The 14,892-nt window shown below is 36.3% G+C and overlaps 1 pseudogene; it reads left to right on the top strand.

Moving 5' to 3' along the window:
* Nucleotides 1-218: 218 nt before the first annotated feature.
* On the top strand, nucleotides 219-318 carry LOC122099929 (annotated as a pseudogene).
* Nucleotides 319-14,892: the final 14,574 nt, after the last annotated feature.

The following is a 14,892-nucleotide window of genomic DNA, read 5'->3' as shown; positions in this document are numbered from 1 at the left end:
TAAAATGAAAATGACAAAATAGTCATTGACAAAAAAATTGTAAATGTGAGAAATCGAACAAACTATATAAGTTTTTTCCAGTATACACAGATTTTTAGAGAAATGAGATCAATAGCATTTTTAGGAACAATAAGGGTTCCTTGTTACAAAAAGGCAACTATGGATACATGCCTTTATAAAGATTATATCATTACGTACTTAAATTTAGAGTATACTACATGCTTCAGCAGCAGGTCTACCCAAATTACAACAATACAGAGATTAACATGGCACTTGCACAAGGATGATATGAAAATTTGTGTAGTATTCCATATTTTTCATTCTTCTGATGCAAGAAATGAAAAAAAGTTATTAAAAAGTTGATTACAAAAATACAAGTGTAACATACATGTAATTCATAGAATTAAAGGTTAGTTTGACATCAGTGTATTAAATTTTCACCTTAGAAAGGTAACCTTTACAAAACTTGAAATTAGATAACATTGCCATTTTATCCCAAAGAAATAAAATAAGAACCTAGTAAAAAAAGGAATCTTAAATTCCTTCTATATGGAATGCAATTTGAAAGGTCACATTTATTAATGAATCTATACATGATATAACAATGTAGAATTCAAAGTATTATATCTAGGATGAATGAAATAGATTATGGACATTATACAAACATAGATATACTTTTTTCAGAAATGCACTCGGAACATCTTTAGTTTCTATACTATTCATTCCAACAGATAAGTTAAAATTATTTCTGATTAAAAAAATCACAAACTCTGCAGGAATCATTATAGATGTATACAAACAACTCTTGAATACATTTTGATATCAAAGTCATGCAATTCACTTGGAAGAATACCATGGAATACATGAATTTTTATAGTAAGATATTGCTGATGCTTTGTATTGTGAAAAAACAATTTGTAGGGACACAAAAGATGGACTGGCATTTTTGAAATTTAAGAAACTTAACCAAACCATAACGACTTAGGAGAACAATTTGTACAGCCTTTGATAACTTCAAAGAGGTAGTGATACATACTTATCCTTTTGGCAATATCAAATACAGTTTCTTCCTAGTTGTTTTCCAGACCTTGTTTGATATAATGGTTCAACAGAAGGAGATACAGAGTATCTTTGCTATTTCTATTCCCGCAGCAAGATGCAAGGGGGTCAAGAGCCCTTTAGTTTGGGGATTGGTATCTGCATCATGATGAAATAATAAAGAAGCCACTCTGGTATTATTCCACATATAAGCACTGTGCAGGGGTGTCCAGCCATTCAGAGTTATTGCATGAATATCTGCCTTGAGCTACCAACTCTTGGACAATGTCTAAGTGTCCACTCTAGACTTACCGATGAAGAGGGGTATACTCATCCTCATCCCTAGTATTCATCTGGGTGGCCTTTTTGGAAAGTAGTCTCCGCACCATAGAAAGCCGATAAATTTTGGCATCCCAAAGAAGAAATTTGCTTGGATCCTACTCCATTTTTTTCTTGCAATTCACTCACTTTTTCATCTTGTTCCTTGTCTTCATCAGAATTTGAGTGTCAGTGGGAATGAGATGTCCATGTATTTCCCCAATAGTTCACATTGGTTGAACTAGTCAGAAAAAACTGGTGAATTTTTTGCATATGTATTTTCACCATGATTTATTTTCTCTTTTTCCATTTTTACTATTCTAAATTATTCTAACTGGAGAGTAGTGAATGGATAGAGAGCAGAGGAAAGATTTTCCTCAGTATTCAAAGGCACAGAGTGAAAATGAGGACCAGTGGTGTCTTCATGTGCAGCTTATTCTAGGAATGAGAAAATAGGAAACAATGCCTTCTATGTAAATGATTTGGGAAATACCATGTTATAGTGTAAGAGAACTCACTATTCAACATATGGTCTTTAAGAGCTTTCTAGTAGCTTTCTAATGTTGGTATTCAACATTATAAAAAATGTATAATGCAGTAGTAAAATAGAAGTCCTTTGTATGACTACCTAAATTCTTGTTTTTTAAAGACACTTGTTTTCATATAAAAATAGGCCTATCTATTGTCTGCAGGTGATTTTGATGATTGAAGATGCTTAATGAGAAGTCAAAATGTATTTGTAGTCCTTTGCTGCCAGTTAAATTTCACTTTTTCTTCTTGGAGAATATAATGATCAAAGCAATAGTTCAGAATCAGCAAGCAATAGTTCAGAATCATGCTTCAAGCGCAAGTGAATCACCAGTAAGTAATCCTCGATTCCATTTTCCACAAAGTTTTGTCACAGATACATTCTGGCTGCCTTCTCTAGCTGCTTTCCTAGCCTGGACCTGTTCCTTCATTGTACAGTTAAAGTGTGATTAAACTGATTTCAGTCAGATCTGTTAGTAGAATTATCAAGTATTTAGATTCTTTTTTTTTTTTTTAATTATTTGTGGGGCCTGACCTCTGGGCCTGGGCACTGTCCTTGAGCTCTTCAAATCAAGGCAAGCGTTGTACCACTTGAACCACAGCACCACTTCTGGATTTTTCTGTTTATGTGGTGCTGTTTTGGGAAATGGCAGAGCAGAAAGTGAAATGATGCAATCAAAAATATAAAAGCAAAATAAATTAGGATAATTATGGAGCAATCAAGAAAGAGAGAGAGGAAAAGAGACACAGATGTGCAATGACCTAGCTAGCCACAAAATCCGTGCTTCTAATCAATTACAGAGCAAACAATTTTTTATTTTTTAAAAGAGATGGAAATAGAATTTATGTATTTACTTGAAATTAGTAAATACATTTTTAGTCGCCTACATAAAGAGACATAGCTTTGACCAAATTACAGACAAGAATCTTAATCCTTGGGCTGGGAAGGTGGCTCAGTGTAGAGTGCTTGCCTTGCAGCTTACTACAGTGCAGACACTACTTTCCAAAAAGGCCACTCATATGAATACTAGGGATGAGGATGAGTATACCCCTCTTCATCGGGAAGCCTAGAGTGGACACCTAGACCTTGTCCATGAGTTGGTATCTCAAGGCAGATATTCATCCAATAACTGTGAATGTCTGGACACCCCTGAACAGTGCTTATATGTGGAACATATTGCAACAGCACACACACACACACACACACACACACACACACACACACACATACACACACCCCATTAGATTTCTTCTTAAATATTTTTGTGTATGGTCTTAAGAAGAAATTTACATTACTAACTTGAATTTCTGACAGGACAATATCATCACTGTACATCTTGCTTCTGTGCTTTCAGTTTTAAATTACTATATAAGTATGTGCATTACATAAGTATGGGAAAAAGTAGGAGCCACACGGGTGGCTCAGGTCTTTAATCCTACCTAATCAGAAAGATGAAGTCTGATGATTCTGCTTTGAAACCAGACCAAGAAAAAAAAGTCCATTAGATTATGAATTGAAAGTAACCACAGAAGCTTGAAATGGAGTTGTATTATAAGCAGTAAAATGCTAGCCTTGAGAAAACTAAAACAAAATAAATAACAAATTCTGAGACAGAGCCAGACCCTGAGTTCAAGCTCTAGTATTAGCACCAAACTAATGAATGAGTGAATGAACTAAAAATAAATTAAATGGTCACATGTGAAGAGACAGGTAAAATGTAACAACCATGGTGACTGGATTATGTATTATTTTGTAAAAAGGCAAATTATTATTTTTCCTAATCACTAATATTTTACTTGAACTTTTTTGTACAATAAACCCCGAATTTGCATGCATGTATATGTGTGTGTACATGTGCGCACATGTGTATGTATGTGTGTGTGTGTGTGTTTGTGTGTTCGTTTGCAATGTTGCTTGCCAATGAGGACAGAGTGAGGCTGAAAAGAGCTGTGTTGCAATGTTGTTATTTATCAGTGTTCCGTCCTGTCATTTCAGTGGAACCACCCTTTTTTACATTTTATTTGTCAAATAATAACATCATCATAATCAAAGTATTTACAACATTAAGTTAGATAAAAGAGATCACTTTCAGCTCTTTGTATATGTTAGGCAATAAGATACACATATATTTGGGTAGTAAGTTATTGCTGTAAGATGACTGTCAGTACAAAATATGTATTTGACCTCTTAAATTGGTTATACTTTTAAGATATACTCATGGAGTGAGTTTGACTGACTTGATCAAAGAGGTATTACTCTCTGGTTATTCCTGTGAAACTCAAGGTGGATAAACTCTTTCCGGATTTCTGTTGAAAATAACTTTCTTTGTAAGATCATATCTATTCACACTAAGATAATAAATCCCGTATTTTTTAGGTTTGAATATCCCATCATATTGACTGAAAATCAGTATTGTGGATATGTTTGTTAGATACACATTGCAAAAAAAAAAAGCATGTGTCACCTCCAGATTGTGGATGCATTTGAAGTTGTATTTTACATACAAAGGTTTCTTCATTAATAGTTCTTTTGTGGGAGTAACTATCACAACTTTAACAATTAAGGCTTTTTGAATATCTTTTCCAATAGAAATAACATTCCAGAGCGAGTCTTGCAATTTCTGAAAACCCGTTGAATATTTTAGTGTTATTTCAGTTCATTGACTACACAGCTAAAGACATTTCTGAAATAAACATTGTTAAAATCTGAAAATGTAAGTGGGGATATAGGTTTTTTTTATGCATCATTTTATGAAAAGACAGTTCTTAAGAAACTGAAAGATATAGAATAAAAGAATGGAAGTGAATTGGGTGAGCTAATTATTAGTATAACTTTGTTTTCTATTAGCGTAGTCCTTTGAATGTACATGATGAATTTAAATTATGTCCTTTGTGACACTATGATTCAGTTATTTTTAGAATCTTTGTAGTTATAAGAGTGAATTTGTAGTGTAAATAAATGTCTTTGGAAATGATTAGGATTAATCTTGTGTTTTGTTTCCTACTCCCAAGAAAATGAGTTATTTTCAACTGTTAACAGTTTACAATTGAATCTTCAGCATCATGAGAAATTTTGAACAAATATAGTAGTATTTATGTCTTTTTTGGGGGAGGAGGGGGTCTGGTAGTGGGGCCTGAACTCTGGGCCTGGGCGCTGTCCCTGAGCTCTTCAGCTCAAGGATAGTGCTCTTCGACTTGAGCCACAGTGCCACTTGCGGCTTTTTTCTTTTTGCTTATGTGGTGCTGAGGAATCAAACCCAGGGCTTCACGCATGCAAGGCAAGCGCTCTACCACTGAGCCACCTTCCCAGCCCTTTATGTCTTTTAAAACCAATTGTATTCACAAGTTGGAGAGGCTTTAATTCATACTTAGGTCTTGGTGTCTATGATTTTTATCCTCTCATTCCTAACATTAATGATTGGTCAGACTGCATTTTTGGGTACATGAAAGATAAAATATTTATCTAGAGTCAAAGGTGATTTTTATATGTCTTATTTTAATAGCATTTTAAAGTAGTACCTTTCTCTCAAAATGTTGGGTAGGCTGGGCGCTGGTGGCTCACGCCTGTAATCCTAGCTACTCAGGAGGCTGAGATCTGAGGATCGCGGTTCAAAGCCAGCCCGGGCAGGAAAGACCGTGAGACTCCTATCTCCAATAAACCACCAGAAAACCGGAAGTGGTGCTGTAGCTCAAGTGGTAGAGCGCTCGCCTTGAGCTGAAGAGCTAAGGGACAGCGCCCAGGCCCAGAGTTCAAGCCCCAGGACCGACAAAAAAAAAAAATGTTGGGTATAAAAAGCAATTAAAATACTTCTAATGGTAAACAACTTAATTGAGCTACAATGTGGAAGTGATTGGTCCATAAGACCTGCAGTCTGTTTCCATCAGGAATTGGGGAGGTCATTCTTTCAGTAAGACAGTGTTAAACAAAGATAGGGTCCCCAGGCAGTCAGTGTTGAGTGAAGGGATAGAATATGATTTCTGCTATTTTTACCTAGAAACCAAGAATGTTATACTTTAGCAGTTCTTTTCATCAGGGAGGTATTCATTGATTATGAACTTTGAGTATTCATATTACAGTTCCCTATTTTCTAACAAAGATAAAGTGAAATATTATGAGTGTACACAATAATTCTGGGAAATTTTCCTAGAATTAGTAGACTAAGTGCTGGTATTTTTGTCATAAAATAGAATGAGGTTAATTGATACAGTGGGAGATGAACCTCAGGCTAACACTTACCATGTGTGCAATGTTGTACTAGTAATTCCAACTCTGAGGATTTCAATATCATCGTCTGAGAATTAAAAATGTAAGTAGTTCCACTTTCTGGAATTATTGTGAGGATTAAATTAGATACATAGGTAAAGTACTTGGAAAAACAATCAATTAGCATTTGGCAAATTCTACCTGTTATTTTATCATGTGGTTAATTCTAACATCTTTTACTGTGATTTTTATTGTGTTTCTTTATGATGTGCAATGTGATGGTTTTCCCAAACTGATTCTCACAATTCACATTCCATTCAACAAAAAGAAATGTATAACAATTCCGTTTGTTTTGCTCCTTATTAACTTTTGTTTCCATTTTATTTTATAATGAAATATTATTTCATAAATCTACTGCAGATGCAAAAATATGTTAATATATTTCTAACTGTATGTCTTGTTCTATACATATACACATATAATACACAGGTTACAATGATTATTTATAACTTCTGTAACTATACAATTTACTAAATTATTAAAAACATCGACGGCTCATGCCTGGAATCCTGGTGACTCAGGAGGCTGAGATCTGACTATCATGGTTTGAAGCCAACCTGGGCAGGAATGTCCATGAGCCTCTTATCTCCAAACAACCAACAGAAAATCAGAATTGGAACTGTGGATCAAAGTATTAGAGTGGTAGCCTTGAGAGAAAAAGCTCATGGACATCACCCAGGCTCTTAGTTCAAGAACTACAATCTACCCCCAAAAAATCTATTTAATTTACACCTGTGTAAGTAGAGTATTTCCATCACCCAAATGCACATTCATGCTCATTTGCAAGGTAACTCTGTTTTGCCTAAAGTACCACTAAACATTATCACTAAAGGACCATTGGAATGTGGTTTCATTCTATCTCTCTAATGGATTTTCCCCACTCAAATACTCAAGTGTTACAATTGTTCTAATTATTAAAATCATAGCTTTTTTCTTTAATAACCCTAATATTAGAGTTTGAATTGAGTGTTTTGTTCCCCTTAAATAGGTGTTCTTACCACTTTGTCATGCCCCCAGCCCTAAGTAATCCTGATTATTTTTCAGCTAGAAAATGGCTTCCTACTTGTGTATGAACTTGGCCTCAGTCCACTTGATGTTATTCTACCTGGAATTTAGAATAACAGGTGCATGGCATTGTGTACAGAACTTTCTGTTCCGTCTGGGCTTTTGCCACTATCCTCACAACATTGCATTCCCATGTAGTCACGAATTTCATAAGCTTGTCATACCTGACTTTTTTTCTAAATCTTTCATTTCCTGCAGGTTCTTGAGTAATGAATTAATTTGTGTTTTCTTGGGTTGTTAATTGCATTTGAATCTATGTGTTGAGTTGTTCCTCACTTTTCCTTTTGTTTCTTTCCCTCAAGTTCTTACCTAAAGTGCTGAGAAACCAATTCTTCTTTCTCAAGATAGTCAGGGTGAACATTATTTATTCCAAAGCAATTTCATTATCTATGAATGGTATACACATGCTAACCGCTGAGAAGGGTGTTTATATTTTCATGGCAGTCTTTGGCATACACAGACAGATCATGAAATATATGAAGAAAATAAAACTGCAGATGAATGCCAAGAGGAGAATAAGCTATAATTAATTGTTTGACAGAGGTTTCTCTTCTAGTGAAAGAAATATATTGCTTGATGCAGGATTTCACAAAATCATATTGCTAGGAGGAATCTAAAAAATCATCTAATACTATAGACTTGAAAGTGATGAATTGACTTCCTGAATAATTTACTTTTGTGTCAAATAAAAGCAGGCTTCCAAAAAGAGAGTTGATTTTAGAAAAACATGATGAATTTTATGTAAATATGTCCTTAGCTGATTTTGTTAATTTGTGAACTAATACAGGGAAATAAAGTACAGCAAGATAAAAAAATATAAACTTCACATTGAAATACTCATTTGTGTTTTGGTATGTGTGCATGCATGTGCGAGTACACACACGCACATGTGCATGTGTTGCAGAGCTTCTGCAAGGCAAAGGACATAGCTAGCAAGATCAATAGAAAGCCCACGGATTGGGAGATGATCTTCATTAGCCATATAATGGACAAGGGTCTCATTTAAAATATACCTGGAACTCAAAAAATTAAATCCCCCAACAACAAATCCTCAGAGAAACAACTGCCCAATAAATAAGTGGGCTAAAGACTTAAAGGGAAACTCTGAAGAGGAAAGAAGGATGGCTGATAGACATATGAAGAAATGCTCAACCTCTCTAGCTATAAAAGAAATGCAAATCAACCCAACATTGAGATACCACCTCAGCCCAGTTAGAATGGCTATAATCAAGAATTCTAATAACAACAGATACTGGAGGACATGGGGACAGAAGGGAATCTTAGTGCATTGTTAGTGGGAGTGTAAACTTGTTCAACCACTTTGGAAAGTAGTATGGAGGTTCCTCAAAAGACTCCACATAGAGCTCCCCTATTTCCCAGCAATCCCACTTTTGGTCATTTACCCAAATTATCACAAACAAGACCATACTAAAGTTTCCAGCACAACTATGTTTATGGAAACATTATTTATAATAGGTAAGATATGGAACCAACCCAGATGCCTCTCATTAGATGAATGGATCTAGAAAATGTGGTAGATATACACAATGAAATTCTTTGCCTGTATCAGAAAGAATAACATTGCCCCATTTGTTAGGAAATGGAAAGACTTGGAAAAAATTAAGTGAAGTAAGCCAGGCCCAAAAATATAGGTCCCATGGTTTCCCTTATTTGCAAAAACTAGTATATTTTTGAGACAAGCAGAAAAGGTAAGATAAGTTCATGTTAGGTGAAATGAACCCCAAGATAATTATTGAAATGTTTTTTTTCTTTCTTGCAATTGTTTCTAACATATTTGTAAGATTATTTCTTTGTTGCTTTGTATGTCCCTACCCCATGGTATAAACCCCTACTTCCATTTTATTTGATATTGTTATAATTTGTGGAGGGAATGGGCAAAACCCAACCTTTAAATACGGATACATCGGACCCATTGCAACAATGAGCTATACAAGTCATTATGTCCAATAAGGAACTTTACAACTTTTTCTGTTGGGGGGGGTGGAGAGGGGAGATGGGAAGGGATGAGAAGTGGAAACAGGAGGAGGCAACAATGCTTGGTAAGAAATGTACTCATTACCTTACCCATGTAATTGAAACCCCTCTGTACGGTATTTTGAAAAAAAAAAAAATTAAGTTTGTCAGAATAATGTCAAAAATTTTTGACAGAATAATCATTAGTTTCTCGCCTAGAATCTGGATATAGTTAGTAACTCTAGAGGATTTTCTCATGCTTTCAAAATTTTCGTAAACATATACAATAGAAGTCAAATGAGGTGGTTTATACCTATAATCCTAGCTACTCTGAAAATAGAAATGTCGATAGTTGCAGTTCAAGGTCAAGTTGGAAAACATAAAAGAGACCTCCAGCTCAATCAATAAAAGCTAGATGTGCCAATGAGTGGCTGTCATGCTACCTATGTTGAACATAAACTAGGAAATTCACTATCGAGGTAGCTTAGGAATAAACAAATACAAGATTCTATCTCAAAAATAATCAAAGAAAAATTACTGAATGTGACATGGTTCAAGTGGTCAGAGGCCTGCCTGGCAAATGCAAGGCTCTGAATTTGAATCCAAGTATTTACCTCAAAAAATTAAAAGTAAACAATATGAATTATTTCTCTAAATCACTTCTCAGTGCAATTATTGTATGTATTCTTCAAATAATCTGGTAGTGAAGGCAGAGAATTGATTAAACCAGATCAATATAATAGGTGAAATGAACCCCAAGTTAAGAATTGAAATGTATTTTTTTCTTTCTTGCAATTGTTTCTAACATATTTATCAGATTATTTCTTTGTACTGGCAATTCCTAGTTTCTTCATGGCTCACTCTTCATGGTGTGCTCATGTGGAACTATTCACCAATTAGGCCTTCTAGGCCCCGAGTTCAGATCCCAGCCCTGCCAAAAGATTCATCTTGATGTCAGAAGCAAATTGTTGCCCCTGTTTTCCTTTCCTGTGCAACTCCTGGGTCTCAGCTAGGATGGAGAATGCATGGGCCACCCTGTGGTCATGGGAATAAGTTGTTATACATGTCAGCTGAGTTATACCTGTCATCATATACTCAAAAAATACACAATACATCCATGAATACCATACAAAACCAAGACAAGAACTACACTTAATATACGATGCAGTATACACACGGATGTAAATATACATCCCATGTTTCAATGATGCATTAAGGACTATTTTGGCCTCTCTGGGACTCAATCTCAGTTACTGGTAAAAGCCCAGCTCCTTCTTGGCTCACAGTCTGGTGTGTTCATGTGGACCCTTTGGGAATTTGGGCCTCCTAGGCCTTGAGTTCGAATCCCAGCACTGCCAAAAATTCACCTTGATGTGAGAAGCCAGTCATTGCACCTGTTTTCATGTGCTGTGCAAATTCTGGTTCTCAGCTAGGATAGAGAAGGTATAAGCAACTCTATACTCATGGGAATAGGTTGTCTTCCAGATCACCACAGTGATATCTGTCAACCTATACTCAAGAAAATACACAATACTTTTCATCATAGAGGTCCTTCACTTCTTTGATTAAGTTAATTCCTAGGTATTTTATTTTTTGTGGGGCTATTACAAATGGAATTGCTTTCCTAATTTCATCCACACTTTTCTCATTGTTGGCATACAGAAAAGTCATTGATTTTGTGGGGTTAATTTTATACCCTGCTACTTTGTCAAAGTTTTGAAACAGCTTGAGTAATTTGGGAGTGGAGTCTATGGGATTATTTAAATACAAGATCAAGTCATCTGCAAAGAGGGAGAGTTTTATTTCTTTTTCCCTATTTGGATCCCCTTTATGTATGCATCTTGTCTTATTGCTGTAGCTAAGCATTCTAATACTAGATTGAAGAGAAGTGAAAGCTTTAAAAACTTGAAAAAGGATATCAAAACAGAACTTAGAAAATGGCAAAACCTTCCGTGCTCCTGGATTGGAAAGATTAACATCGCAAAAATGGCAATACTTCCCAAAGCTATCTACAAATTCCATGCAATACCTCTCAAAATTCCAACCTCATTCTTCAAGGAAATAGAAGAGGCAATCCAAAAATTCATATGGAACAATAAAAGACCCCGAATAGCAAAAACAATCCTCCACGCAAAGAACACTGCTGGAGGAATATCAATACCAAATTTCAAACTCTACTATAAAGCCATAGTAATCAAAACAGCTTGGTACTGGCACAAGAACAGACCTCAGGACCAATGGAATAGAATTGAAAACCCAGAAATGAACCTACAGACCTATAGACATCTAATGATAAGGGAGCTAAAAAAATAGAATGGAAGGAAGACAGCCTATTCAGTAAATGGTGCTGTCAAATTGGTTAACTACTTGTAGAAAACTAAAACTAGATCGTTAAATATCACCTTGCACTAGAATTAACTCTAAATGGATCAAAGACCTCAGAGTCAAAGCAGACACTCTGGAAACATTACAGGAGAAACCCTAGGTCTCCTTGGTGCAGGCCGAAATTTTCTTAATAGAGACCCAGAAACACAACAAATCAAAGAAAAGCAAATGGGATTGCATGAAGTTGCAGAGCTTCTGCATGGCAAAGGACATAGCTAGCAAGATCAATAGAAAGCCCACAGATTGAGAGAAGATCTTCCCTAGCCATACAACGGACAAGGGTCTCATATCTAAAATATACTTCTAATTCAAAAAATTAAATCCTCCAACAAGAAATCCTCAAAGAAAGAATTGCCCAATAAATAAGTGGGCTAAAGACTTAAAGAGAAAGTTCTCTGAAGAAGAAAGAAGGATGGCCAATAGACACATGAAGAAATGCTCAACCTCCCTAGCCATCAAATAAATGCAAATCAAAACAACATTGAGATACCAGCTCACCCCAGATAGAATGGCAAAAATCAAGAACTCTAATAACAACAGATGCTGGAGGGGATGTGGACAGAAGGGAATCTTACTTCATTGTTGGTGGGAGTGTAAACTTGTTCAAACCCGTTAGAAAGCAGTATGGAGGTTTCTCAAAAGACTCCACATAGAGCTCCCCTATGACCCAGGAATCCCACTTTTGGGCATTTACCCAAATGTTTACAAACAAGACCACACTAAAGCTTCCAGCACAACTATGTTTATTGCAGCATTATTTGCCATAGCTAAGATATGGAACCAAACCAGATGCCCCTCAGTAGATGAATGGATCAAGAAAATGTGGTATATATACACAATGGAATTCTATGCCTCCATCAGAAAGAATGACATTGCCCAATTTGTTAGGAAATGTAAAGACTTGGAAAAAATTATTTTAAGTGAAGTAAGCCAAGTCCAAAGAAACATAGATCCCATGGCTTCGCTTATTTGCAATATCTAGTATATGTCTGAGTCAAGCAGAAAATGTCAGATAAGGTGATGTTAGAGAAATGAACCCTAAGATATGTATTCAAATGTTTTTTTCTTTCATGCAATTGTTTCTAATTCATTTATAATATTATTTCTTTGTTGCTTTGTATGTCCTTCCCCTACAGTATAAACCCTGCTTTCACTGTATTTGCTGTCAGTACAATTTTTGGAGGAGAAGGGGAAAAACAAGTCGTTTAAGGATAACTGTGGACCCGTTACAACAATGAGAAGTACAAGTTTTCATGTCGAAAACGAACTTTACATCTTTGGTGTGTGGGTGGGGAGGACAGGGTCGGGGAGGGGGGAGGCTGGGAAGACATGTGAAGGGTAGACAAAGGAGGAGGCTGCAATGCTTGATAAGAAATGTACTCATTATCTTGTCCATGTAATTGTAACCCCTCTGTACAGTATGTTCACAATAAAAAATAAAAATTAAAAAAAAGAAAATACACAATACATCAATGAATAAGACACAATATAAAGAGAATGACTACACCAAATGCAAGATGTCGCCCACCCATATTTGGAAATATATATCCTATGTTTAATTATGAATTTATGACTATACTGGCCCCCACCAGGACTCCATCTCAGGTCCCAGAAATGGCTTAACTCCTTAGTGGCTCATAGGCTGGTGTGCTCACCATGATCCATTCACCAATTGGACCTGCTAGGCCTTGAGTTCAAATTCCAGCACTGCCAAAGATTCATTCTGATGTGAAAAGCCTAGGGTTGCACACGTTTTCCTGTTCTGTGAATGTCCTGGGTCTCATTGAGGATGGAAAATGCTATATAAGCAACTCAATAGCCATGGGAATAGGTTGTCATCCATGTAAGCACAGTTATATCTGTCAACATATTCAATAAAATGCACAATACATCCATGAATAAGATAAATAAAAAATTAATAAAAAGTATAAATACACTGAATGCAAGATGCATAACATGCCTGTAGGTTAAAGAGAGATTCTATGTTTAAAAAAGGTGGGCTTGCTATTTTGTTCAGTGCTGGGGCTTCAAATCAGGTCCTGGACCAGGCCTGACATTCTAGTCTTCAAGGATGGTGGGCTTCCCCTTCCTCCTCAGTGCAACAGTGCTATCCAAACCTGACTTTAAATCCCAGCATTCACAAAAGATTCATCCTGTTGTCAGAAGCCAGTTGTTGTAAACGTTTTCCTCTCCTGTGTAAGTCCTGAGTCTCAACTAGGAAGGGGAATTCATAGGCAGCCCTATAACCATGGGAACAGGTTGTCATCCATGTCAGCACAGTTAAACCTGTCACCTTACTTAGTCAAATACAAAATACCTCCATGAAGTAGAGACAAAATAAGGAGAAGTTCACCAAACTTCTACAAGATGCTGTACACACATGTTTGTCAATATAGATCGTATGTTTAAAGTATGAATTCATGACTATAGTGGACCACCCTGGTGATCAATGTCAGATCCTGGGAATGGCCTAGCTCATTAGTTGCTCACAGGTTAGTGTGTTCACCTTGACTTATTGGCCAGTTGGCCCTACTAGGCCCTGAGTTAAGACCCAGCACTACCAACAAGTGAATCGTGGAGTAAGAAGCCAAGTGTGAAACTTGGTTTCCTTTTCTCTGAATATCCTTGGTGATCCTGAGAATCCTGGCATGATGGAGAACATTTCTATAAATCTAGATGCTCTGTGAAAGGATGTCATCAATGTAATACATGGAAGGGGTTTCATCATAGTACAATCAATGGTAAATAAATTAATAAACAAAAAATACAAGAACAACCACACCAAACATGTATGGACTGAACATCTATAGGTAAGTATCAATCCTATCTTTACAATGTGTATAAATAGTATATTTCCAGGGCTGTTGCTTGAATTCAGGACTAGTGAGCAGGCCTGACTTTCTTATCTTCATCCCCATTGATGTAGGTTCACCCAGATCCTGAGTTCAAATCCAAAGCCTGGAAGAATAAACAGCATGAATTGCAAGCCAGGGAGCTAAATTTTTTTAATTTTACTTTTCTCAATACGGTGCTTGAACTCAGGTCGTGGCAACTCTGCCTCAGCTTTGATCACCCTAGGCTGAGGTACAGCCACTAGATCTGCAGCTCCTCCTGGGACCCTAGACCCCCAAGCCTTGCAGGGAAAGCAATGCACAGAAAAAATATGGCCATTTTATATTTTCTTCCTTTGTATGGTGACCCTCATTGGTCTGAGTGACACTGTTGCAAAGGGTACTTCAACTTGCATTGCTGAAGGCTGCCAGACTATCAGGATTAACAATGGAATGTTGTCAATGTCACGGTTGAATGAATTGATCATG

This window comes from Dipodomys spectabilis, unplaced genomic scaffold (genome assembly GCF_019054845.1).
Source record: "Dipodomys spectabilis isolate Male_0828 unplaced genomic scaffold, ASM1905484v1 ptg000547l, whole genome shotgun sequence".
Taxonomy (NCBI): Eukaryota; Metazoa; Chordata; class Mammalia; order Rodentia; family Heteromyidae; genus Dipodomys; species Dipodomys spectabilis.
Note: the sequence above shows the minus strand (reverse complement) of the source record. Positions and strands in the feature narration are given on the sequence as shown.